Below are 27,678 nucleotides of genomic sequence, written 5' to 3' on the forward strand. Positions count from 1 at the left end.
GGCTTCTAGCTCCTGGCTTCGGATTAGCTCAGCGCTGGCTGTTGTGGCCACTCGGGGAGTAAACCAGAGGAAGGAAGATCTTTCTCACTGTCTCTTCTTTCTGTAAATCTGCCTTTCCAATAAAAATAAATGAAATCTTTTTTAAAAAGTCAAGACAAAAACTAAAAAACCTATCATTCCTCAAGTGTATACGCAAAGGCTGTGTAAAATAATTAACTCCCAGAATATCACTCTTACACCTATAAATTACTTTTTTAGTACTCTGTGTATTACTTATGACAGATTAGGGAAGACATACGATGTTTGCATTTCTGAGGCTGGCTTATTTCACCAAGCATAACAGTTTCCAATTCTATCCACTTAGTTGTAAAAGACAAGAATTCATTCTTTTTTATGCCCTAGTAATATTCCATGCTGTGTGTGTGTGTGTGTGTGTGTGTGTGTGTGTGTATATATATATATATATATATATATATATATACACATTGTTTTTATCTGGTCATCTGTCAATGCACATGTGGGTTAATTCTGAATCTCAGCTATTATGAATTAAGCTTCTATTAACGTGGGGGTACAGATAATTATCTCATATGCTGATTTAATTTCATTTGGAAAAATTCCCAGAAGTGGGATGGCCAGGTCATATGATAGATACATTTTTAGATAACCAAATGGTTGCACTAGTTTGTATCGCCACCAACAGTGAAATAGAATATATTTTCCTCAATATTCTCACCAGTATTTATTACTTTTTAAAAATTTTTTGATAATAGCATTTTGATTGGGGTGAGGTGAAATCTCATCCTGTTTTTTTTTATTTGAATTTCCCTGATGGCAAGTGAACACGTTTTCTCACATGTCTGTTGGCCATTTGAATTTCTTCCTTTGAAAAATGCCTTTTATTCTCCTTTGTCCATTTCTTCACTGGTTTTTGTTGTTATTGTTGCCCTGGAGCTCTTTATATATCCTGGATACTAATTCTCTATAAGTTTCATAGTTTGAAAATAATTCCTCCCATACTGTTGGCTGTCTCCTTACTTTGCTGATGGTGCCTTTCACAGGGCAGAACCATCTTAGCCTTATGTAATCCATTTATTTTTGTTTTGATTGCCTGTACTTCTGGGATCCTTTCTAAGAAGTTTTTGCCTGTGCCTATGTCTTACAGAGTGTCAGTGATATTTTCCTCTGATATTTGATGGTATCATGTTGTCAGTCTATAGAAGGATCATTCACCAACACAATTCAGGCAATCTATGAAAAACTCATAGTCAGCACCACATTGAATGGGAAAAGTTGGAGGTATTTTCACTGAGAACCAGGACCAGACAAGGATGTCCACTCTTACCATTCCTACTCAATTCAATCCTGGAAGTTTTAGTCAGAACCATTGGGCAAGAAAAAGAAATCAAAGGGATAAAAACAAGAAAATGGGAAGTCAAGTTATCCCTGTAGGTAGATGACATGATCCTCTGACTAGGGGAACCAAAAGATACTAAGAGACTACTGAACACATAAGAAAGTCTGATAAAGTTGCAGGATATAAAATCAACACACAAAAATTAATAGTTTCTGTATACACAAACAATTCCATGGCTGAGGAAGAACTTATACATTCAATCTCATTACCAATAGCTGCAAAAAAAATAATAACTTTGGAATAAATTTAATCAATGTTGTGCAAAATTTCTACCATCAAAAACATAAAATGTTGGCCCCGGTGTGGTAATCTAGCAATTAAAGTCCTTGTCTTGCATGCAGCGGGATCCCATATGGGTGGTGTTTCATGTCGTGGTGGCCCCATCCACTTCCCATTCAGCTCCCTGTTTGTGGCCTGGGAAAGCAGTGAAGGATGGCCCAAAGTCTTGGGACCCTGCACCCACATGGGAGGTCTGGAAGAGGCTCCAGGCTCCTGGCTTCAGATCTGCTCAGCTCTTGCCATTGCAGCCACTTGGGGAATTAATCAGAGGACAGAAGATCTTTCTGTCTTTCCTTTTCTCTGTATATCTGACTTTCCAATAAAAATAAATCTTTAAAAATATCAAATGTTAAAAAACGAAACAGAAGACACCAAAATATGCAAAAACCTTTTATATTTATGGATTGCTACAATTAATATCAAAATGTCCATCCTACCAAAAATAATCTGCAATTTCAATGCAATCTTGGTCAAAATACCTACGATATTCTTCTCAGATCTAGAAAAAATGATGATAAAATCCATTTGGAAACACAAGAGACCACGAATAGATAAGGCCATCTTAAACAACAAAAGCAAATCTGGAGATGTCTCAATACCATACTTCAAGAAGTACTATAGGGCAGCTGTAATCAAAATACCCTTGTAGTGGCACCAAAACAGACCTGGAATCAATGGCACAAAAAATAAAACCCGGAAATGAATCCACACATCTATAGCCAACTAATTTTTAATAAGTGAACCAAAATCAATCCAGGGAGGAAGGACAGTCTCTTCACCAATTAATTGGTCCTGGGAAAATTGGATCTACATGTGCAGAAATATGAAACAAGTCCCCTACCTTGGACCTTTTCCTTACTTTCTTGACTGTGAAATTGAAATTCAGAGAGGACAAAGTGTTTTGTACTTGGTTACGATCTACTTAAGGCAGTGCAGCTGGAAGTGAAAAAAAACAGTTTTGTTTTGTTTTGTTTTGAACCCTGGGCCTAGGCCTCATTCGAGAGAGAATCCCATTACATTTTGTGGTAGATTCTATTACTATTTGTCCCTTCTTCCCTCCTTTTGGTGAAGCTTCTCTGTAGTTTGATCTTTCTTTTTGTTTTCTTTGACTGCCTAGGTGAACATGACAGAGAGCAGAGCTGTGATGACAGGTCATGTGAAGGAGAAGTACTCCTCTCTGCTTGTAGTCACTGCAGTGGTTATCACAGGCTAACAGTCTATCCCAACAGTTGTGCTTTTCTTCTGCCTGTAAGCAGTCTGCCTTGACAGACATAATGCGCTACCTGCTGAATAATGTGGAAACTATGCTTCTGCTGTGTACTGTTAATTTGGAATGCTGCTACAAATTCATTTCCTGGGAGTCTGTGTGGTATGAACAGTGTCTGAATGGATCTGATCAACCTGGGTAACTGGAATACAAGAGCCACAAGTTCAGAAAAAAAGACATTGACTTTGAGTTTTTCCCTGATCACCTCTTTTTTTTTTCCACTATGGAAGAGGCCAGAGAGAGAGGTGGGAGGATGAGGGGAAGGTGTCCAGATAGAGGAGAGAGATGGAGCGAGGGAGTTGCAGATAAGCTAAACCTTCTGACTTCACAGTTCTGCACAGGACCAACCGGGAGAGGCAGCTCTAGTATTTGAGCCTTTGAAGTTTCCTAACTGGCTGCCCTTCCATGTGAACCAGGATCCCATTCATTATTCCTAATCAGAGCCAGAAGGAACTTCTAAATTGATGGCTTGGGGGCTGTATTCTCATCATTCAATTTCATTTGCCAGGTTAGTGGTGCAAACCAAGGGCTTTGTTCTGTGCTGTGCTTTCTTTATCCCACACCAAGTGTTATGTGATCAAAGAGGTTGAAGTACGATACTTCTCAGTGATAATTTATTACAATTTCACTAATGCCATTCACTATATGCCATTAAAGTATTTGAGTTTAAGGTGAGGTAATGGCAGTTCCTGAGTTGGATTATGTCATTAGAGAGTCACTTTTTAACATAATACATTGTGTAACTTACTTGTGATTCTTAGATCATTCAGAAGAAAATCCTGACCACCTAGTTTAGATCAAATGCTAGGTGTTTTTGAGCTTTTGGAAGTTTTGCTGTCCCCTTGAGAAAGTCTAAATTACCTTAGAGGGCTGCTAGATCCAAGGGAGACTCGCTATTATAATTACTGCCTCAAAATCTGTTCATTCAAAATTCCCCATATCCTAACTCAAATTTTGTGTATTTGTGAAAGTAGGGAATAACCTGAAGAATGAGCCTTGTATGAAATCTGTATGTAATTAAAGGCTTCTTCAAATAAATTGTTTTTTTTGATATCTTTTTTTTAATTATTTATTATTTAACTTCATTAATTACATTGTATTATGTGACACAGTTACATAGATACTTGGGTTCTCCCCCCCCTCCCCATACCCTCCCACCATGGTGGATTCCTCCACCTTGTTGCATAACCACAGCTCAAGTTCAGTTGAGATTCCCCCATTGCAAGCGTATACCAAACATAGAGTCCAGCATCTTATTGTCCAGTCAAGTTCAACAGCTTCTTAGGTATATCCTCTCTGGCCTGAAGACAGAGCCAGCAGAGTATCATCCCAGTCAATTGAAAGTCTTCAAATAAATTGTATAGCTGGCACTTCATGGATAAAAAAAGGACTAAGGTAATTAAAACTGGTGGGAGCTAACCTTTGTATTTTAAACATCGGTATCTCTTGACTCAAACAGTCATGACAAAAACTATATCATGTCAGTGTTAGGCAGGCCACTATAAAAATCTTTCTGAAGTAACTACACGAGAAATTAGATGTTTTGCTTCTACATTTAACAAAGCTCACAAAGACTCCATTATGTGGGAATGTTAAGTGTAACCCAAGTGACAAGCCCATCCTAACATATACCATGCTGATCTTGCCTGGCCCAGAGCAGCCTAGCTATGGGACTGTTCTTTCTATAAATATTTGGATTGGATGCTCTCCGTTAAGACTTTTTGTTATCACAGTATGCCACTGTTCGACTGGAGCAATTTTCACAGCCCAGTGGCTGCCACCACAACCTGTCCACCACCACACCAGCTCAAAGTGCCAGACCCTAGACCTCAATGAATGAATGAACTGCAGTGTTCACTATTTCTTCTTCGTCCACTAGTTTCCTACTGCTTCTGTAAACTGCATGCTTCTGCTGTATTTGGCCGAAGCACTACAAAGTTTATTTGGATAAGGGGCAGTGTAGTGATTCAGAGCACATGCTCTGGGGCCACACTCCCATCTTCCTAGCCTGGCTTTGCTACTTAATTAGTTGTGTGGCCTTGAACAAGTTCTTCAACCTCTCTCTAACCCTCATCTCTAAAACTTGAGTGATGATAACATCACCTATTCACAGGGTTCTTGGAAGGGCTTTGAAGATACTATTTCTGGTTCATGGACAATGCTCTAGGAACATCAGTTGTGACTAATATTTCTGGTTGTGGTTGCTGTGATTTCAAATTGCATTTGTCAGGGGAGAGTTTACTTGATGCCCAGATATCTAAAAAACTATTTTGAGGGAACGAATTTGAGGTCTTGGCACCCTAAGGGACCCCAAAGATGCCAGTGCTTTCAAGAGCAGTCTGACTCAACTACAGTCACTGGCAATGACCAGGCGGCTCCCGCATGGTCATCCCTCCTCTCATCTGAGTGCGGCCAGGGCAGACCTGCCTGGTGTTGACATGCAAAGATGGGCTATTAACTGGCAGCAGCCAGGATCCTACAAAGTGCAGGAGGATGGGCTTTGGCATTATTTGTTACACGAACAAAGTATTTCATGAACTCAGTTTTAGGTTAAGACAGTCTAATTAAAACATGTGGCATGCCAAAGACCTTCAGCTACACGTGTAGTTCCATACAGACTCTGAGCCTTTTGAGTGAGAGCATCAGAAGTTTCATTCCATTTGGCAAAAGGGGTTGGAGTCAGCCTGGCTAGCCAAGCCGGGCATCTTGGTGACTTGATGGGGTGTCTCGGCCTCAGCATTTCCCAATCAACTGCTGTCCCCAGGTCACACTGTGACAGACACTGCCTGGCTATGTGAGACCTGCTCCTTTTATTCCTTTACTCCCTCATGCTAGAGCACTGGAAAAATCAAATACTGGCAGCTCTCATAGGTACACATGGCACAGCACTGGCCAATGAGACATAAAGGAAACTCTTCTGGGAAATGCCCTCCCCACTCTTTGCCTTTGGGAGAAGTTATGTGAGGATATGATACCTATTTCAGTGGCAGCCTTTTTGTGAACAGTAGATAACATGTCCAAAGGAAAAACACCAGTAGGTAGCAGAATGGTGGAAGGAAAGGATGTAAGAGACCAAAATTTCAATGACATCGTTGAGATAATGAATGCTAGGATGGCTTAACTATGGACTCTATTCATTAAGCAACAAAGTTGAAGCCTTGTGGTATAGCCAGAAGCACTGCCAGATGAGAAATTCTCACCTGTATACTGAGTCTGTGTACTTGAACTGCCGTTTCTTCTTCTCAAGCAAGCCCATGCATGGGTAGGCTCTAATAGGTGTCTAAGTGCCGGCATTTTTCTCTTTTTAGATACTAGAGTCTACTGTGCCCAGTCCCTGGCTAAGACTCAGGAATCCCTGTTTCTCTGCAGCAAGATGAAGAATTTGAATAGCAACTCAGGCCATACTGTGACATTCACTGACTTGTACCTCTTATGGGTTGATGTTCTACCAAACCCAAGTTCTATTATTCTAGACACAGTGATTTGAACCTTGGAGCTCAAAGGCAAGGATAGCACCCTTACAAGGGGCAACCAAGTTCTAACTACCCACGCCTTCTTGCTAGACCTGCACTAGACCCATCCCAGCCTGGCTGGTAGCGGGACCCATGCTACCTGGCACCCAAATAGCCTGGAAGGGTCTTCTCTCAGCCTGAACATTTTGTGTTCTAGATGCTTTCTCTCTTCTCAGGTTTTTCATCCTGCTAATTTGTCACTTTGACCCTGGCCAAGAAACCTGATCTTCATCCCTGCACTGCATCTGTTCAGAATGGTATTTTGGAAAAGAGGCCTGGGTTTCAGAGTCAGGAGGTTTTGGCTCAAGTCCTGTTACCCCCACAAACAAACCAAAATAGGTGGCTAATGTTCCTTTCTGGGCTCGCGTTGTCTGTGCACAAAATGGAGTGTTGATCTGAGCCTGGCACTGCCATTTACCTATTTAGAAAGGGAATTTTGAGCTTAGAGACACAATAAAACTTCTAGATCACACCTTAAAGCAATTTTTTTATGATATTTAGGGGCCTTTCTATAAATATTTATAGTGATTTTTAGCTTTTGGAGAGTTTAATGAAAATTTCACAGGAGCCAGTCATAATTGAAGAGAAAAAAATCACCTTCATTTTCCCCTAGTGTTTTCTAACACAAAGAAATAAATTATAGAACGGAGGAAAACAGCACCAAACAGTAATTCTGCCTGATTGTAAATGTCACTTTTTATGTGAATTAAGTCTTTGATCCCTTAAAATCCATTTTATTCTTGGACAAATTCCAGAGCCTCATCCCTCCTGAGGATACATGGTGCCAGGGACAGAATGGCTGTTTAGAGCTGAGTTTCTGCTTACAGTTGTGCTGATCTAAGAAAGCAGCTTGAGGAATAACAGGGCTAGCCCTGAGCTTAGTGATCCCGGATTCTGGCATGCAGTGGTGCCACCTTCTTTCACTACTGCTCAGCAGCTTCCTCTGCCCACTTAGGAGACACTGCCTTGGCTCTTTTCTCTGATGAGTAAATTTGTCTTTGTAACTCTGCAAGGCCATCGCTATTCTGCTGAATAAACTCAGCTTGGAATGGCAAGGCCTTCAGTGAGGAGTCACTTCTGTCTTTGTGTCAACCCGTCAGTTTTTCCTATGTGAGCGTCTTATTGCCAACTATTCTCCCGAGATGCTCTAGGAGGACAAGTGGGTGGAGGACAGGGAAAGAAGCAAGTACTCAAAGTGTACTGCTCATAGAGACATTGAAAGTGTTTTTTAGAAATTACAGGAAATATAATCTTTTTTTGCTCTCTTTTTATTAATTATTTTGCATTATGTGACAGTTTCATAGGCTCTGGGAATCCCCCCACCCCTCCCCACGCCCCTCCCCTCCCCACGCCCCTCCCCCCTGGTGGATTCCTCCACCTTGATGCAGTATCACAGTTCAAATTCAATCAAGATTCTTTCCTTGAAAACGTATACCAAGCATAGAGTCCAGCAACTTATTGTCCAGATGGGTTGAACAGTTTCTTGGGGAGACCATTTCTGGTCCAAAGTTAGAGCTGGTAGAATATCATCCCAGTCAATTAAGAGTCCCAATATAACATTAACAGCAATTTGCAACATTATGGAATTGACATGGTTTTGAGTAACCAGTATGTTAAAAAAAAAAAAAGAAGCAAGTTCTTGAGGGTTCCAAGATGGCGGCATAGAGTACAGACACGTTTCTTAAGGTGGAGAATCTTTAGGCAGGGAGAAGTACAATAAGTAGATTACAGGGAAAAAGTAGGGTTCAGGCAGTAAGCAGGGGGTACCAGGAACCCCCCTGGACACAGGGAAGCTGCGGAAACAAGACAGCAGTGTTGTAGTGGCGAGCAGCAACTCAGACGCCAGTGATCTGGTCTCCGGCGATCCAGGCTGTGGTGATCCAGGCTCCAGCAATCCGTTTCCAGCGCCAGCCAGACATCCAGCAGTGGCCTCCACACAGACGTTGTGACTGCCAGGTGAGAGCCTGGGTCCGCGTGGGGAGCTAGGAAAGTGAGTGTGGTCTGGGAGCGGACAGACAAGCTGAGAGACTGGGACCAGCTGCAGGCGGAGAGAGTCGGGGACTCAGGGCGCCATCTTGTGTGGAGAGGTGGAACGCGGAGTTGACAGAGCAACACACAGGCCCCTTTCTGGCTGTTTCTACCGAACTGATCCAAGGGTGGAGGGGAGCACCAGCCTTGCTCCCTGCAGGGTCGGTGTGGTCCCTGGAACTCAAAGCCAGCAGTGCAGTTCTCCACCTGGAGCCATATCGGTGGCAGGGCAGCAGGTGTGAACCCTAAGTGGAGATCCAGAGTGGATGTGTTGCTGGTTAATTGCGCGGAGCTGAGCCCACATCAACAGCCTTGCAGCCTTGCAGCCTGTGGGGTCTGTGTGGTCCCTGGAGCTGACGGCGACAGCCCCCGGATCTTTACTGGTGCCCCATATGGGCACCATCTTGGACACTGAGGCAAGTGCTCCGAACACTGATAAACTGCAAGAGGAGGTGTGGCAAACTGTGCATGTGCTAATTCATCAGCTCTCAGATAACAGTGTCACGGGACCAGACACTGTTACACTGAAGGGAGGTCAGCTGAATCACCCAAGGACTGACCTGGGGACAAAAATACCTCCATCTTAGAGCACTGCATAGGCTCCACAGAAAAAACAGCCCCGAAAAGGCAAGCCTCCAACTCCACCCAAAATAACCCCAGGAGGTACTTAGACTTATTGGCCAGCAGGGGGCGACAAGCTCAGTGCTGCTTACAAAATCAGTGCCGCGGACGAAGCAATTATTCAGGACAACTGTGTCCGCCAAATCCAGGGCACTGATTGAACATAACAATCAACTTATAGACCTGTAGGTAATACACCATAGAGATGATTTCGCCAACCAGATTGGCAACTACAAAAGGTAAAAGACAAGACAAAAGCACTATGAATGTTACTGAAATCTCCCCAACAAAGGAGCAAAAGCTTCGCCCACTCCCAGAGTTAACTGAGGAAGACATTGAGAAAATGGGGGACAAAGAACTCAGAAAACTCATTGCAAAGCTGCTGGTCAACAATGAGAAGTACAAACGAGAGTTCAAAGAAGAAATAGCAGTACTACATCAAATTAAGGCCGATATATCAGAAATGAAGAACACAGTAGAGCAAATTAAAAATACAGTGGAGAGTCTCAACAACAGAATGAATGAGGCAGAAGAAAGAATTTCAGAATCAGAAGATAGTTCCTGTCACCATGAAGAAACAAGCAAAAAGCTGGAAGCAGAGCTAGGTCAAGCTAAAAAAAAGTATCCAAGAATTAAAAGATATAATTAAAAGGTCTAACATAAGAGTTATGGGATTTCCAGAAGGTACAGAAAGAGAAGCTGGGATTAGAGGCGTATTCAATGAAATAATACAAGAAAGCTTACCTAATCTGAGCAAAGAATTAGAAAGTAATATACAGGAGGGCTACAGAACTCCCAACAGAGTTGACCAAAAATGAACTTCATCACGACACATGATAATCAAGCTCTCTTCAGTTGAACAAAAAGAAAAAATCCTTAAATGTGCACAAGAAAAACATCAAGTGTCATATAGGGGAATCCCAATCAAACTCACAGCTGACCTTTCAGAGGAAACACTACAGGCCAGATGAGACTAGAGTGACATATTCCAGATTCTAAAAGAGAAAAATTTTCAGACCAGAATAACTTACCCTGCAAAGCTCTCCTTTGTCTTTGAAAATGAAATAAAATTCTTCCACAATAAAGAAAAACTTCAAGACTTTGTCTCATCTAAACCTGCCCTACAAATGATACTCAAGGATGTTCCCATGAAAGAAAAAAGAAATAGCAACCACCAGAAACAAAGGCAAATGTGGAGAACATCCCACTAAAAGGATAACAGAAGACCCAATCATAGAACAACACATCGCCAAAATGATAGGACCAAACTGCCCCTTATCAATAATAACGCTGAATATAAATGGCTTAAACTCAGCAGTCAAACGCCATAGATTGGAAGATTGGATCAAAAAACAAAACCCAACTATCTGCTGCTTACAGGAGATGCATCTTACCAACAAAGATCAGAAAAAATTGAAAGTGAAAGGATGGAAAAAGATATTTCAAGCAAATGGTAAGGTAAGACAAGCAGGAGTAGCCATTCTTATATCAGATGACATAGACTTTGATGTGAAGAGCATCAAAAGAGATAAAGAAGGATACCACATAATGATCAAAGGAAGCCTCCAGCAAGAAGAGATCAGCATAATAAATGTTTACGCTCCAAATGCCAAAGCATCTAGCTACGTGAAACAAATATTAACGGACTTAAAGGGAGAAATAGACTCCAATACGATCATAGTGAGAGACCTTAATACACCATTGACACAAATGGACAGATCAAAAAACCAGAAACGCAGCAAAGAAACAATAGAACTCACCCAAACTCTAGAGCAAATGGACTTAGTTGACATCTATCGAACCTTTCATCCTACAAACAGAGAATATAACTTTTTTTCATCAGTACATGGAACTTTTTCCAGAATTGATCATATTATAGGCCATAAAACAAGCCTCAGCAAATTTAAAAAAGTGGAAATCATACCATGCACCTTCTCAGACCACCAAGGAGTGAAGCTTGAGACCAAGGATTCGAAACACCAAGGAAGACTTACAAACATATGGAGGCTGAATAATATGTTACTAAATGAGCAATGGGTTAGAGAGGAAATCAAAGGGGAAATTAAAAAATTGCTTGAAACAAATGAAGGCATCAACACAACCTATCAAAACTTATGGGACACAATCAAGGCGGTGCTGAGAGGAAAGCTCATTTCAATCAGGGCTTATGTCAAGAAACAAGAAAAGCACCAAGTAAATCAACTAACCCTACAGTTGAAGGAACTAGAAACACAACAACAAAGCAATCCCAAGATTAGTAGGAAAAAAGAAATCACCAAAATAAGGGAGGAAATAAACCAAATAGAGACCAAGAAGACTATACACAAGATCAATCAATCAAAGAGCTGGTTCTTTGAGAAAATCAACAAAATAGACTCCCCACTAGCTCGACTAATTAAAAAAAGGAAGGAGAAAATACACATCAATAGTATCAGAGATGAGAAAGGAGATATAACAACAGATACCTTACAAATACAAAGAATCATCAGGAACTATTACAAGCAACTATATGCGAACAAATCAGAAAACCTAGAGGAGATGGATAGATTTCTGAACACATACAATTCACCAAAATTGAGTCAAGAAGCAATTAACAATCTAAACAGCCCAATAACATGCATGGAGATTGAATCAGTAATTAAAGCCCTCCCAACCAAGAAAAGTCCGGGACCAGATGGCTTCACTGCTGAATTCTACCAAACGTTCCAAGAGGAACTTACCCCAATTTTACACAAGCTTTTTCAAACAATAGAAAGAGACGCAATCCTTCCAAACTCATTCTATGAAGCTAATATCACCTTAATACCAAAACCAGAGAGAGAAACAACAGAAAAAGAGAACTACAGACCGGTATCCTTGATGAACATTGATGCTAAGATTCTCAACAAAATCCTAGCCAACAGGATCCAACAACACATTAGGCAGATCATTCACCCAGACCAGGTGGGATTCATCCCAGGCATGCAGGGATAGTTCAACATTCGTAAAACAATAAATGTGATACATCACATCAACAAATTGACAAATAAAAACCATATGATCCTCTCAATAGATGCAGAGAAGGCATTTGATAAAATCCAACACCACTTCATGTTAAAAACCCTAAACAAGATAGGCATAGAAGGAACATTCTATAACACAATCAAAGCAATTTACGATAAACCCAATGCCAGTATCATACTAAATGGGGAAAGACTGGAAGCCTTCCCGCTAAAATATGGAACTAGACAGGGATGTCCACTCTCACTGCTACTCTTCAATATAGTTTTAGAAGTCCTTGCCAGAGCTATTAGGCAAGAAAAAGCAATTAAAGGAATACAAATTGGAAATGAGGAATTGAAATTATCGCTATTCGCAGATGACATGATTCTCTACATAGAAGAACCAAAAGACTCAGTCAAGAGATTATTGGAACTCATAAGAGACTTTGGCAGAGTAGCAGGATACAAAATTAATGAACACAAATCGATGGCACTGGTGTACACAAACAATCCCACTGCTGAGAAAGAAATTGTAAGTACAGTTCCCTTTAAAATAGAGGAAAGGAATCTTAAATTAAGCTAATCTTAAATTAAGCTTGGAATTAAGCTAACTAAAGATGTGAAAGACCTCTATGATGAAAACTATAAATCATTTTAAAAAGAAATAGAAGACGACCTTGAAAAATGGAGAACCTTACCATGTTCTTGGATTGGCAGGATCAACATTATCAAAATGGCTATATTACCAAAAGCAATATACAGATTCAATGCAATCCCAATCAAAATCCCAGCAACATTCTTCTCAGAAATAGAAAAGATGATACAAAAGTTCATCTGGAATCACAAAAGACCACGAATAGCTAAAGCTGTCCTGAAAAATAGAAACCAAACTGGAGGAATCACAATTCCAGACCTCAAGACATACAACAGAGCAGTGGTTATCAAAACAGTCTGGTACTGGTACAGAAACAGAGACAAAGATCAGTGGAACAGAATAGAAACACCAGAAGGGAATCCACACATGTATAGTCAACTAATCTTTGACAAGAAAACTGAAAACAATCCAGGTAAAAAAACCTGATCTATTCAACAAATGCTGTTGGGACAACTGGATAGCAGCTTGCAGAATAAAGAAGCAAGACCCGCACCTGTCGCACTATACAAAAATCAGCTCTAACTGGCTCAAGGACCTAAATCTACACCCAGAAACCATCAAACTATTAAAGGAAAACCTAGGAAACACACTCCAAGATATAGGAACAGGGAAGGACTTCTTAGAAAAGACACCCAAAGCAAAGGCAATCAAATAAAAAATGAACAAATGGGACTACATCAAACTAAAAAGCTTCTGTACAGCAAAGGAAGCAATTAACAAAGTGAAGCAACCAACAGAATGGGAGAAAATTTTTGCATACTACACAAGTGATAGGGGACTAATATCCAGGATCTACAAAGAACTTCAGAAACCCAGGGACAGTAAAAAAAAAACCAACCCTGTAGCAAAATGGGCAAAAGAAATGAACAGACATTTCTCAAAAGAACAGGTTCAAATGGCTAACAAACATATGAAAAGATGCTCAGGCTCTCTAACCATCAGAGAGATACAAATGAAAACCACCTTGAGGTACCACCTAACTCCAGTGAGACTGGCCTACATTCAGAACTCGAAAAACAACACCTGCTGGCGTGGATGTGGGGAGAAAGGCACCCTCCTTCACTGCTGGTGGGAGTGTAGACTAGTCCAACCACTGTGGAAATCAGTATGGAGAGTGCTTGCAAAATTTCAAATAAACCTGCCATATGACCCAGCAATCCCGCTCTTAGGAATATACCCAAAAGGAGTGAAATCTGCATATGAGAAGGGGATCTGTAATCCTATATTTACAGCAGCACAATCTACAATAGCAAAGTCATGGAAACAAAACAGATGTGCGTCCAAGGAAGAGTGGTTAAAGAAACTGTGGTACATCTACTCTATGGAATATTATTCAGCTATTAGGAAGAATGATATTATTCTATTTAAAACCAGGTGGTCCCAACTAGAAGCCATTATGCTCAGTGAAACAAGCCAATCACAAAAGAACAAATACCATATATTCTCTCTCATATAAGGAAGCTAACATGGAAAGTGTAATTCCAACAGTCCAATCTATACTGATTTTTTTTAAGTTTTATTTATTTATTTATTTTTGATTGTTTGCTCTTTTGGCTGTATCTCATATATTTTGATGTTTTTATGTCAGTTTGCTTGCTTCCAAATAATCTCTTTTCTCTAGTAGAATTCATCAAGCGCTCATGAAGTATATGATGGCATCATCTTTCCCAAGAGACTTCTGTGTTTCCTTTTAGTTAAGCATGTGTTGCTTACTCAGTGGCACATTATTTTATCAGGGTGTTGCAATGTGTTGTTGATGCTGTTGTTGTTGTTGTTGTGCTCGATGTGGCTGTTATGAAATGATGTCAATCCGAAAAACAGTAATATTATTTCAACCCCAAACAGCTTGTATCTCATGCAATAAGATATTGTGAAGTAACCAATGATATGAGGCAGATTGCTTATGACCTACATCAAAGAATTGTAAAACCTAATGTACTTGTAAGGCCCCATGATACTTGGAAATGGGGAGGGAGAGCAGAGAAGTCTTACATCACCCTAGAAGGTGTGAGGAAGATGGGAAATATAACCTATCAAGATCATAACTGGTAACTCATAGACAACAGACTCGAATTAGCATTAGACAATAGCAAAACTACAAAGGCATATGGGGGAATCCTAACAACCTCTTAACAGGAGGTCATACGCATAGAGCAGGAGGGGACCCCAGAGTGGAACAGGCGGAAAGGAGGAGGCTTTTATCCCAATCCTGAAGACTCCCAGATCCTCACCAAGGAGAACCGAGGACTACATCCCTACTGCCAAGGAGACCACGGGGAAATGGAGTGCCTTCGGAGACCAAGAACGCTGAGGTCAACCACCCCCATTTGGATCTACCACATGGGATGGAAGAAGCCCAAATCCTGCCTTGCAGGTTCCAAGGTCATCGGAACAACAACCAGGATCCCTGAGCGGTCCACAGTAACAGAACAGTAAACTTCCTTCGGGACTAGGGAGAGGAGCTTTCTCTGGTCCTTGCCTGCTTCCAACTTTGGGTCCCCACCCCCTCTCGTAATAACCATCAGGAGCACTCCAGAAACCCCTCAAAACAAACAAACAAACAAACAAAACGAGAATAGATAGACAGAGAACAGCAAGGAAAGCTTAGAACCAGACAGGAAACGGTCAGCGGGGATGCACTTATACCTCACTGGGTGGAACACAAAGATTAGTTACTCCTAACTGGGGTATGGAAGATTTCTCTGCACACCCCTCCTAAACACACTCACCTAAACTGTTGACATATATGCTGTTAGAATTATAGAGTTAGACCACCCGAAAAACAGCCAGGTTCAGCGAAATCATGCTTCAATGCTATAAACTGCTAAAGACTAAAATTAAAATAGGTATGAGACAGCTGAATAGCAATCTAAGCCATTTTAAGGTGTATAGAATACGGTTGAATGTAAACAAAAATTGAAATGTCTATGAAGAAATCACAGGTTGTGGTTGAGAACCTGCATTTTCCTATTAACATATTGGTTAATCAATACCATGTCAATTAATGCCATAATGTTATAAATGGTTGGAAATATTATGTTGGGACTTTTAATTGATTGGAATGATACTCTGCCGGCTCTACCTTCAGACCAGAGATGGTCTCACAAAGAAACCATTGAACTTACCAGGACAATAAGATGCTGGACTTTATGCTTGGTAAATACCTCCAATGAAAGAATGTCAACTGAATTTGAACTATGGAAATGCAATAAGGTGGAGCAATCCACCGTGGGGGGAGGGTTTTGAGAGGGGCGGGGGGAATCCCAGTGCATAAAAAAATGTATCACATAATGCAATGTAATTAGTTTTTTAAAAAAGGAAATGCAATAAAAAATATATGTTAAAAAAAAGAAGCAAGTTCTTAACCACAACCTATGATTAGCTCATTGACATTTCAATTTTAGTTTATATACAGGACCGGCTGCTATATACCTTAAGATGGCTATAAGGTACCATTCAGCTGTCTCGTGTCTATTTCATTTTAGTATTTAACCATTTGTTGTGTTGAAGTATAATTTTGCTGATCTTGGCAGATTTTAGGATAATCTAGACTGGCTTGTAACTCTAACAAGACATTTGTCGACATTTAAGGTGCAGAACATTTTTTTGGAGGGGGGGTGTGCAGGAAAATCCTCAACACCATGGTGAGGAGTGACTAATCTTTGTGTCCCACCCAATGAGGCATGAGCCAATCCATGCCAGCTCTTTCCTGTCAGATTTCAAGCTCTACTTTTTGTTGTTTGTCTATTTATTTTAGGTTTTTTTAGTTTGTATGATTGTTTGTTTGCTATGAGGGGTTTTCTGAGCGATCCCGATGGTCATTGAGAGGGAGGGCGGGGGTCTAGAGGTGGAGCCAGGCTCGGACCAGAGAAAGCTCTCCTCCCTGGTCCCGAAGGACGTTTATTGTTCTTCTGTTTCTGCGGACCGCTCAGGGCTTCTGGTTGTCTTTCCGATGATGTTGGTTTCTGCACGGTAGTGTTTGGACTTCTTCCATCCCCTGCGGAAGCTCCGGTTGGGGGTGGGTGACCTCAGAGTACTCGGCCTCCGAGGGCATCCATTTCCCCGTGGTCTCCTTGGCAGTTGGGATATAGTCCTTGTTGCTCATATTAATAGTTTGTGGTGAAGGTCTGGGAGTCTTCATGGTTGGGATCCAAGCAGGAAATATAATCATTTTAACCATTTGCAAGTATAGAGCACTCACAGTAACATGCACAGTGTTGGGTACACGTCACCTATCTCTTCTCTCCAAATTTCCCATCATCCTCAGTAGAAACTCTGTACCCATTCAACTAGTCCTCACTTACCCCTCGTTTTAGTTCCAGGCAACCTCTATACTGCTTTCTATTTCCTTGAACTTGCCTCTTCCAGACATTTTTTCAAGCACAATCATACAATATTTATCCCTTGTGACTGGCTTCTTTTACTTTGCCTGAAAGTTCATCCTTGTTACAGCATATATCAAAATCTCATTCTGTTCAACGGCTGAATAATATTCCATCACAGAGATAAATCACATTTGTTTATCTATTCATCAGTTGATGGACATTCATTGGTTGAGTGTTTTCCTCCTTTTGGTTACTGTGAGCAGTGCTTTTAATGAACATTAGAGTACAGAGATCTATTTGGAGTCATTTTATCAATTTTTTTGTATATGAGGGTATACCTAGGAGTAGAATTCCTGGATTGTATGCTTTACACATAGAAATATAGTGTCAATAGTATCATTAGAGGCTGTAGAGATTTGCAAAGACAGGACACAGCCATGTTCAGAAAGTTAGTGTGATAGTAAGTTAAAGTTCAGAGCCAAGTGAAACAGGATAGGGTCGGAAAGGATGGCCTGTGCGGTTCCATTATATAAGATCCATTGATTCAATCAGGCCTGTGGTCAAATCAGAACTTCAGCAACCTAGCGACCTATTCCTTTGTACAAAGACTTCAAATCCTTCAGGGAGGATGAGGCAGTGACAATAAGAAGCCAGGAAAGTAACAGGCAGAGTTGAGGTACTAGGTGACTTTGGGGACATGTCAGCAGAACCAAGCTCTTGGTCAAATATTATTGTATAGTAAAGAATCAGGGATTCCATTGGAACTAAATGGCAGAGCAGAGTTGCAATCAGGGACCAAGCAAGTCATCCAGGATGCAATAAGGTCCCTGGCAACCAAAAGGCCTTGATGTGTTGGAATTTTCCAGCCTCTTAAATCCTTCCTGCTGCTACAGGAAGAACAGCCTTCATGGCTCTTGGCTTGTGAGAACGGGTATCAAAATAAGGGCAGAAGGGAACCAATCCTATCTGCGGAAAGGAGTTTATGACATAATTCCTTTTGGAGACCAAAATTGGGCAGGTCAAGATTCAAGGTGATCTATCATTCTGGACTATAACGTCAACAATGGCGAGTTTCATCACATGTCACACCTGATTTAATATACTGCATGTGTACTGAGCACAGCTTTCTGTTAGGACGCCAAGAAACACACATACTAAATTCTACGTGATGACTAATTCTCAACTACTTGGCTTAAAAATAACTATAGGGGCCATTCCAGGCCACTGAGCTCAGTTGTTGCATGAGATTGCAAACCAGGTGGTATCCTAATCCCCCTAACGTACAACCTTCTGGGAAGAGAGTTGATATCTCGAGGTTTATCCCGAGAACACAGCAATACTGGCAAAAAAAAAAAAAAAAAAAGTCCCTGAGATAGCCAGATTGGGACAAAGCCAGGGTAGATGAGTTTTAAGTCAGGATTATAGAGTTGTACACTTTTGAACTTCCCAACCAAGGCTATCCAAATCTAGGATGGAATGAAATCTGCTCAGAAGGAAAACCCAAGTGTTTTAATCGCTTTTTCTTCTCTCTCTCTCTCTCTCTTTTGCCTTTTTCTTTTGTATCTCTTTTCTTTTTATTCAAAAGGGCCTTCATACCAATTCTCTCTGGAATGAGAATTTATAAAGCATAATCCAGGCCAATTTATCTGACCTCAATTGGATGAATTTATGTTAAAAATAACATCCAGATAAAATTAGGAAAGATTTTCTCTTCTGTTGTATCTCTGTCAGATGGAATTGCACTACTACCAATGCACAAAGTGAATCAACACTGCTTGGAATGCACCAAATGCAAAATCAAATGCAGGAGAATCGATATGATGAGAGCAGTTACTTCATGTTCTTTAGCAATTCTGTTACCCCAAGCATTCTAAAGCAGGCCTCACACTAGAAACAGGCCTAACTGCAGTCATCCAGACTCGGTCAGCAAGCCCTATAATTTCTGGCTTCCAATGTATGCATGGATGCTAACTGCCATTTCTGGTGGGTCCTCCCACCTGTTCCATTTGTGCAACTGAACTCTTCAAGGTTCAAAGATGCCTATTGCAAACCCATCCCTGGGACTGCTTGCTATTGGATGGGCCTCACCTCATCTGAGAGCCACATGACACTTCCATTGTCTGCTTAATCTATGCGTCTTCACATCTTCTCTATTATATGATCAACTTTTTGAGGACCCATGTTTTTCCTTATCTTTCCACTTTTCTGGCATGTCTTGCACTTACAGATATGCAATAGACATTTATAGAAGTAATTAAACAATGAACTCATGCATGTAGAAGCAAATTATATTTAGTACAACTTTTTGGAATCCCTATTCTGCAGAGTGGAGTGTGCCAATGTATTTTAGGGAAGCATTCTGGCATTCTGATTTAAACTCCCGGTGTTTCAATAAACCTGTTTCCGTCCCCTGTCTTTCTCTTATAGAAACAGCAACCATCTGCTGTTTTACTTAAGGAATTAGGGAAGTGATTAGTTAGGTCCTAAGTGTCTCTGCAGCTCCTCCTTCTGGTGACTCCTTTCTTTCTGCCCTTGGGCTTCTAGCCCCACTGCCTTAGTTTTCTGATTTTGCTTGCCCCCATGGAGTTGTTGCTGTGGTGTTAAATCATCCAGCACCAAAGAGATGTTTGGGAAAGTGGTTGGCCACAGACGAAGTGATGCTGGACCAGGGACATTCCACCACTGCATAGAACAGTACATCTGACCCTATGGAAGAAGATAGTGACCCAAAAGAAATCATTAGTCATCAGGCACCCTAGGGAGACTGTGCTGTGGGAGTAGAGTAAGAAACAGGCAGAGAACAGGACTAAGAAAATTTCCTCCATTAATCATGGAACCAAGAACAGAGCTCTTTTGTGTACCCACTTAATCACAAACAGCACACCTTGCCTTCAAAGCAGCCCATATCAAAAACACACAAGTGCATTATTTCAAAGTCACAGGAGTTACTTTCCAGAACAAGACAGCCTATTAAAAAATGAATAATGTGCATCTCTTCCTGGAAAGAACAAATCAATAGCCTTCAGTGGGCTTGGCGCCACGCAGCAGCCTCGGAATTGGGCTTCATCTTTATCCAGAAGTGGGGCTGTGGACAAGGCCTCCCCTTGTCTCCAAGTGAACTTGCCTGGGCTCCCCCACCCCCGGGTGCACGCTCCTATCCCTCGGCTCAGAGGCTGCAACTGAGGTGCAAAAAGTTCACCTCTCCTAAGCAGCGCGTTCTACATTTCAGCTGTGATGGATGCTAAATTTCTTCTAAACCTCTAGCAAACTTGAAATTCAGATGGATTACTCAGAGAAGCACAGTTGTCCTGTTTCTGGATTCAGCTCTAAACCCTTGGCAGTAAAATGCAGTCAAACAGACTTTTTCTTGTCTGTTCTAAGCTTTCCTTATTGGTCTTTGTCTATCTGCTCTAAGTTTTGAGCTGTACTGCTGTAATAATATGGAGGAAATCAATATGGGGGGAGGGCTTGAGGGAAGCCCAGAGCCTATGGAACTGTGTCATAAAATGAAATAACAATAAAAAATGTAGTTAAACAGGTATTTTTAGGTTTTATTTTCTGAGCTTGTAGTACATCAATCCCTTTCCATAACTCGTGCCATTTGGGGGCAGGCATTTGGTGCAGCAGATAAGCTGTGGGTTGAGATCTCTTTTGTCCCATGTCAGAATGCCTCCGTTCAAGTCCCAGCTTCAATCCAAGTTCCAGCTTCCTGCTAATGTACACCCTGGCAGAAGGCGATGGCTCAAGTAGTCGGGTCCTTGCCACTCAGATGGGAAACTTGGGTTGGGTTCCATGTTCTTGGCTTTGGTCTGGCCCAAGTACAGCTGTTGAAGGTGTTTGGGGAGAAGATGACAGCAACAATGGCAGTGCTCTTGCTCACTCACTAAAAAAATGCCACTTAATTGTCTCATTTTAGAAACCCCACCAGTGGGAATGGAGAGGGGGTGCCTCACTACTACCAGGTGACAGTGTAGTCCAGCTTCCTCACATGCTCTTTCCACCAACACCAAGAGTTCATTGAACACAGAAAGTTCTGGTTCTTCACATGGCCTTCTCTGACAACACCCTGGTGGATGGAGGGAGGCACGTGTGATACCTTGTCACAGCCTCGTGAATTGGAAATACGCATTTGCCACTTGGCCTGCCTAATGAAGCTGGCGATCAGGTTGCAGTACATTCTACAGTATTTAACACGAGTAGGGTGGTTATTGTGTGAATATTTTTCTGACTTGCTGGGATATCCCTTTCCTGGTCCTGTAATTAATCAGGGTATATTTTTCTTGAGCCCCTTTTTTGCTTGTGTTCAGTAAAATTTTTGATGTTCCAGCACCTGATCTGAGCTATTGGGCAAAAACAAAGCCAATACCATCCCTGAACAGAAATTCCCCACTGGACTATCTTCAAACCCATAGTCCTAAGCTTGTATGGTTTCTTATCTCTACCTTTTTAAGTCTTGTATTTATTTGATAACGTTCAACGAGATGGGGAGGTGGAAGGGTAGCTTTACTTAGCAGGTAAAATGGTAAAAAGTGCATCTGTTTCTTTCTGAAAGTCTAAGTTCTTTCTGAAGGGTGATTCTTCAACACAATTTCATGTCGTTGTGGGGTTGCAGGGTTTTCCTTCAAGGGCTGCCATGGAGAAGAAAGGGTACAGCAGAGAAGGCTGCTCAATGGCAATATTCCAAGGAGCCCTTACCTGTGACTTAGCAGAGTAGCTTCACTTTAGTTGATTTATACTGGGGTTCTACCTAAGATCTCAGGGGCAAAAGCCATCTGCTGATTAAGAGAAATTGGAAACCACTGTCGTAAACTATTGAAATGTCCTCAAGTTTCAATGTTTTGGCTTCCAAATTATGTCTCTTATGGGTTTTGTAACACCTGAAAAAATGCAAAAATCTTTTGTTATAGGCATATGCCCCTGTTTTTATTTTGATCAACATGGTTGCTGTAACCGTATGCTGTGAAAGCAAAAGTCTACCACAGCTGTTCCATTTTGCTGTTCTCTCAGCTGCATGGATGAGAGGATTATTCAGTTTCTGGGTCCAAATGCCTAGAGTGAGTATTATTAGTTCATGGCAGTGTGATATTATGGAAGTGACAACTTCTCAGAGCTTTCATGTGTTCATCTAAAAACAGTTAATAATAAAGTCCAATTTATGTGATAATTTATTAAATACTAGTGGGCCATACAAAGGACATAAACTTAAGGAACCAACCTCTATAACACCGCCACAAGCCACATGTGGCTACTGAGCACTCCAAGTATAATTAGTATAATTGAAGAATTTGATTTAAAATTTAGAAACTGATGTTTGGTTCAGCTATTGGAAAACTTTCAAGTGTGTTTGAAACAACTATTATGAGTATTGAGGACATCTTGAGCATGGAACAAGTCTGAATGGTATAAAATCTAAGTATGGATTGGATTTTTTATTTTTTGAAGATTTAATTATTTGACATACAGGGACTAAGAAAAGGTGAAAGAGAAACGGAGAGATCTTCCATCCATGAGCTCATTCCCCAGATGGCTTCAACAGTTGGCATTGGCCCAGGCCAAAGCAGCTAGGAATCCAGAATTTCTGGATCTCCCACATGGAGTAAGGCACCCAAATACCTGGGTCATATGCCACTGCTTTCCCAGGTACATTAGTAGAGCAGCTGAACTGGATGTGGAGTTGCTGGGACTCAAAGTGGCACTCTCTTATGGGAAGCTGGTGTCACCAGTGGGAACGGCACCTGCTCTACCAAATATTTCTGATGATAATTTAATGTCTGAGTTGCAGTGTGCTTTCAGTATAAAACACAGTGGATTTTGAAAGACAGTATAAAAATGTAAAACATTGATAATTTTTACATTGAGTTTATGCTGAAGTGATAATATTTAAGATAAAATCAGTGCATATTGTTAAAAGTAATATCACATATTTTTTCCAGTTTTATTTATTCATTAATTCATTTACTTTTATTAGAAAAGCAAAGGGAGAGGAGAATCTCCCATCCACAAATGTTTGCAAACCTAATTCTTCTTCTGTTGGATAGAATAGTATGCAGTCATTGAAAAATCTCATTGAGAAAGACACTGAGAGACATTGAAATGTGATCACAAAAGCAACTTGTGTGCAATGATCCTGATTATATGAAACATACAAGCACATAAAACAGTGCAGCAATGACTGTCACCAGCAATCAGGCTAGGGTGCTTCACAAAGTTCCTGGACTAGGGGCTTTGAATGTAATACTGACTTTTCACAAACTTTTTAAGTGCCCTTCTAGTTAATCTCATAATTTTCTTGAATTGAGCCAGAAGACAAGACATGGACAATGAGAGTTCTAATCCTGTAGAATTTAATAATTTAAAAGATATTAAACCATGTTTATGCTCATTGCTTGTTTCAAGTAATTAACACGAGAGCAAAGATACACTTAAAATACAGGAAACAGATGGTAACATCAGCAACTGGACTGGAAGAGAAAATGATTGTTTCTTCTGTGCATGCGTTTGTTACCAGGAGTCAGATTTCTCTTCACAATTCACTTTGTCTGGAGCAGCAGACACTTTATAAATTCACAATAAAGGTGTTTAATCAAAGCTGGGCTTTGATCTAGTTCAAAGATTAAAGGTCTCCTTCAGCAAAATGGAGTTACTTGAGACTTATAAATAACTTATGAAACAAGAAGCACTCTCCATTTTTTCACTGCCCACTGGAAACTACTTGGCCCGTCCTGTGCTTTATGGGCCCAAGTGTTTGGTTCTTCACCATTTTCGCTATTCTTTAGGCTGCTCCCTCTATCGAACAAGCAGAAGACTTCACTAGCCTATGTGTTTGGAGTAGTGCTCTGCAAGCTAGACTGCCCTGAGGACTGAAGAAATTATCTGGCTTCCTTCTCTTAGGTACAAATACTGTATTTAAGCAATGACTAAGAGGAGCTAACAGCAGTTTAGAGTGCTGGCGGAGGGACGAGTGCCCAAAGGAGAAGCAAACTCAAAGCAGCTTCCATAACTGCTGTTTTCGAAAGGTAGCAGATCATTGGAATTGCATGTCTTCTGCCCCACAGCGGAGAGCTAACTATGGTCTACCAGCTAAGTAACCAGCCTCTAGCTATTTTGAAGAAACTCAAATGGGTGGGAAGAGTGAGGGAAGGTGGGGGGAGGACATAGGTCCTGGGCAAACAAATGCAAACCAAAGATAGTAGCTATTACATTAACACCTACCTTGAGCCAGACACTGGGCTCAATATTTTAACTATGTTATTTCACTTGTAATTTTGTTTTCGAAACCCTTAGAAAGAGAATCTTATTTTACAGATGAAGAAAATGAAGCTCAGAAAAATAGTGATACTATTATCACCACTGCTACTACTATGGTTTAATTTTAAAGAGTAATTGCTATGCACCAGACGCATGTTTTGTCCTTGTCTTATTTAATCCAGGGAACAACCCAAGCATACATCTAGTGTCATGAGATTCACATTCAAACTTGTTTGACTTTAAAATCCAATTCTTTCCATGGTACCATATGGCTGTCTTTAAAGTGGGAAATTAACAATGCAAATGAAGGAAGACTGAACAAACAGAAATTTCCTTGATGTTTTCTTTCTAGTTGTGAAATTGATAGAGATTTCTTTCAGGGAGGAGGTTGGTAATGTATGTCACTGATTTTTCTCCTACCCTTTGAGGAAATAAATTTTGGGAACTTGCATGTGTTGCAATGTTTATTTCCATCTGATTCATTAAAGGAGAAATCCTTGGCTCATTAAGCAACGATTTTGGGGCTGATTGTGAATGTGTTCCCATTCTAGCCAACCCAGTTCTCAACAAACATTAAGTATCACTGTTTTCCTTGAAAGCTTATATAGGAGCTGATGTTGTGGCCCAAATGCTGGAGTCCTGTGAGTGCAAATTTGAGTCCTGGTTGCTCTACTTTCAATCCAGCTCTTGCTAATGTGCCTGGGAAAGCAGCAGAAGATGGCTCAGGTGCTTGGGTTCCTCCCCACCCCACATTGACATGGGAGACTCAGATGGGATTCCAGGTTCCTGCCTTCAGCATGACTCAGCCACTACTGATGTGACCATTCAGACTGAAAGTAGATGGAAGATCACTCTCTCTGTCTCTCCCTCTCTCTGTTATTCTGCCTTTCTAACATATATTTTTCCTGTTTTTAAAGAAAGCATGAATAGAGGCCAGCACAATGGCTCAATTGCCTAATTATCCACCTGCAAGCACTGGTATTCTACACTGAGAGCTGGTTCGTGTCCTTGCTGCTTCACTTCCCATATAGCTACCTGTTTGTGGCCTGCAAAAGCAGTGGGGGATGGCTCAAAGTTTCTGCCCTTGCATGGGAGACCTGGAAGAGGTTCCTGGCTCTTGGTTTTGTTTCTGCTCAGCTGTAGCCATTGCGGCCATTTTGCAGGATGAATCAGCAGATGTAAGATCTTTCTGTCTCTCCTTCTGTCTGTAAAGCTGCCTTTTCAATAAATAAATCTTAAAAAAAAATGTTTAAAACCAAACCAGAAGCAGAACAATCTACAATAGTGAAGACATGGAAACAACCCGGATACCCATCCAAAGAGGAATGGATAAAGAAACTGTGGTACGTCTACTCCAGGAACTACTACTCAGCCATTAAAAAGAATGGAATTCTATCATTTGCAACTAGATGGTCCCAACTTGAGACCCTTATACTCTGTGAAATAAGTCAATTCCAAAAGGGCAAATACCATATGTTCTCTCTGATATAAGGCAAACTTCATTCAAAGTATAAGATCAATAAACCCTTTCAATACTGTTTCGGCTGCAACCCATGGGTTTTGATATTTTTGTTTTTATTTTCATTTCTTCAAAACAGTTTTTTCTCTTACTGAATTCTTCACTGACTCATAGACCACACAGTAGCAGCATTTTCTCCAAAAAGGTTTTCTTTTTCACTGACACATTGGTTATTCAGTAGCATTTTATTTAACTCCATGATGCTGTAAATTTTTAAACTTTATTCCTGTTGTTGATCTTGTTTTGTGGCTTTTCATTTAAGGGGATGTATAGTAACTGTGTAATAGAGACTACCATATCCAGATGTGAACATACAATGCAGTATGCATCTCTACTTCCAAATCAACGATGGACACCAATAAAACTGTTGGATATATCTTGCCAATAGGATTCTGTACTGTCTGCCAGTGTCTGTATTCACAATGTCAGGATACACCTAAATAGAATGATGGACTTATGACTGCTTATGAAGGACTATACTACTGTAATAATATGGGGGAAAATCAGTGGTGGGAGGGAGTTTCAGGAGGGGATAAGGGAAATTCCAGAGTCTATGGAATTGTATCATAAAATTAAAAATAAAATAGATTCCACAATTGATTCCAAATGATAGTCTTTTTGTCAAGCGGATTTGTCACCATGAAGTAAAAGTCATTTCCAGGCCCAGCCATATTTTCTTTCTTACATATATATTTAAACTTTTTTTTTTATTGGAAAGGCAAATTTACGGAGAGGAGAGACAAAGAGAAAGATCTTCCATCCATTGGCTCACTACTCAAGTGGCCACAATGGCTGGACCTGAGCTGATCTGAAGTCAGGAGCCAGGAGCTTGCTCCAGGTCTCACATGCTGGTGCAGGGTCCCAAGGACTTGGGTCATCCTCTACTGCTTTCCCAGGCTGTAACAAGGGAGATGGATGGGAAGTGAAGCAGTTAGGAGAAAACCAGCACCCACATGGGATCCCTGCACCCGAAGGGGGAGGACTAGTCAATTGAGCCATTATGCTGGGCCCTGTTTTATACACTTCATTTTTCTTGCAGAGCTTGTGGATTAAACAGTTATTTTAAGGTGTTTTAAATATATGTTAAACAAACCTAAACCATATCAAGGCTAGCCTCAGCATGATTATTCATTTAAAAGAAAAACCTAATTCTATCCATTGTGTTATAAATGTCCAATTTTTACTCTTTTTCATGCCTGGTAACAGTCCATTGTGTCCATATATATGACACATTATCTGATAAGTAAAATAAGCCAGAGAAAAAAGACAAATACCATATACTTTCTATCGTATGTGGAAGTTACAGTTATACACACATACATATGTATACACACTGTTGATATGAACCTAAAATAGCAATTATTAGAGGCTGGGAGGGGTGTGGTTCTTGGGGGAAAGCTGATAATGGGAACTAAAATGCAATCAGGTAAAGGTAATGGGTTCTGGAATTTCACAGAATAATAGGGTAGGGAGAAATCTATCAGGAAGTTAATGGAAGGCCCAATACTCATTTCAGATTGATTTGCTCTGTGTTTGTCTATTGAAATGTTGCACTATACTCCCTAAAATATACAGATATTTCACATTAGTTCAAAAATTTTAAAATTGATAATTTATTTTAAAGATTTATTTTAAATTTAAGAACAAATTTACAGCGAGAATGAGAGACAGAGGGATAGGTCGTCCATCTGCTGGCTCACTCTCCAAATGGTCACAATGGCCAAAGCTGAACTGATCTGAATCCAAGAACCAGGAGCTTCTTCCAGGTCTCCCACAATGGTTCAAAGGCCCAGTGCTTAAGCAGAGAAAGACTGTTGAAGTGGGAC

At 40.7% G+C, this 27,678-nt stretch overlaps 1 pseudogene; it reads left to right on the forward strand.

The window, feature by feature from the left end:
• LOC105941982 (large ribosomal subunit protein uL23-like) overlaps positions 1-27,678 on the forward strand; it is a 72,710-nt pseudogene that overhangs the window by 30,225 nt on the left and 14,807 nt on the right.

The sequence above is a fragment of the Ochotona princeps genome, chromosome X, assembly GCF_030435755.1.
Source record: "Ochotona princeps isolate mOchPri1 chromosome X, mOchPri1.hap1, whole genome shotgun sequence".
Taxonomy (NCBI): domain Eukaryota; kingdom Metazoa; phylum Chordata; class Mammalia; order Lagomorpha; family Ochotonidae; genus Ochotona; species Ochotona princeps.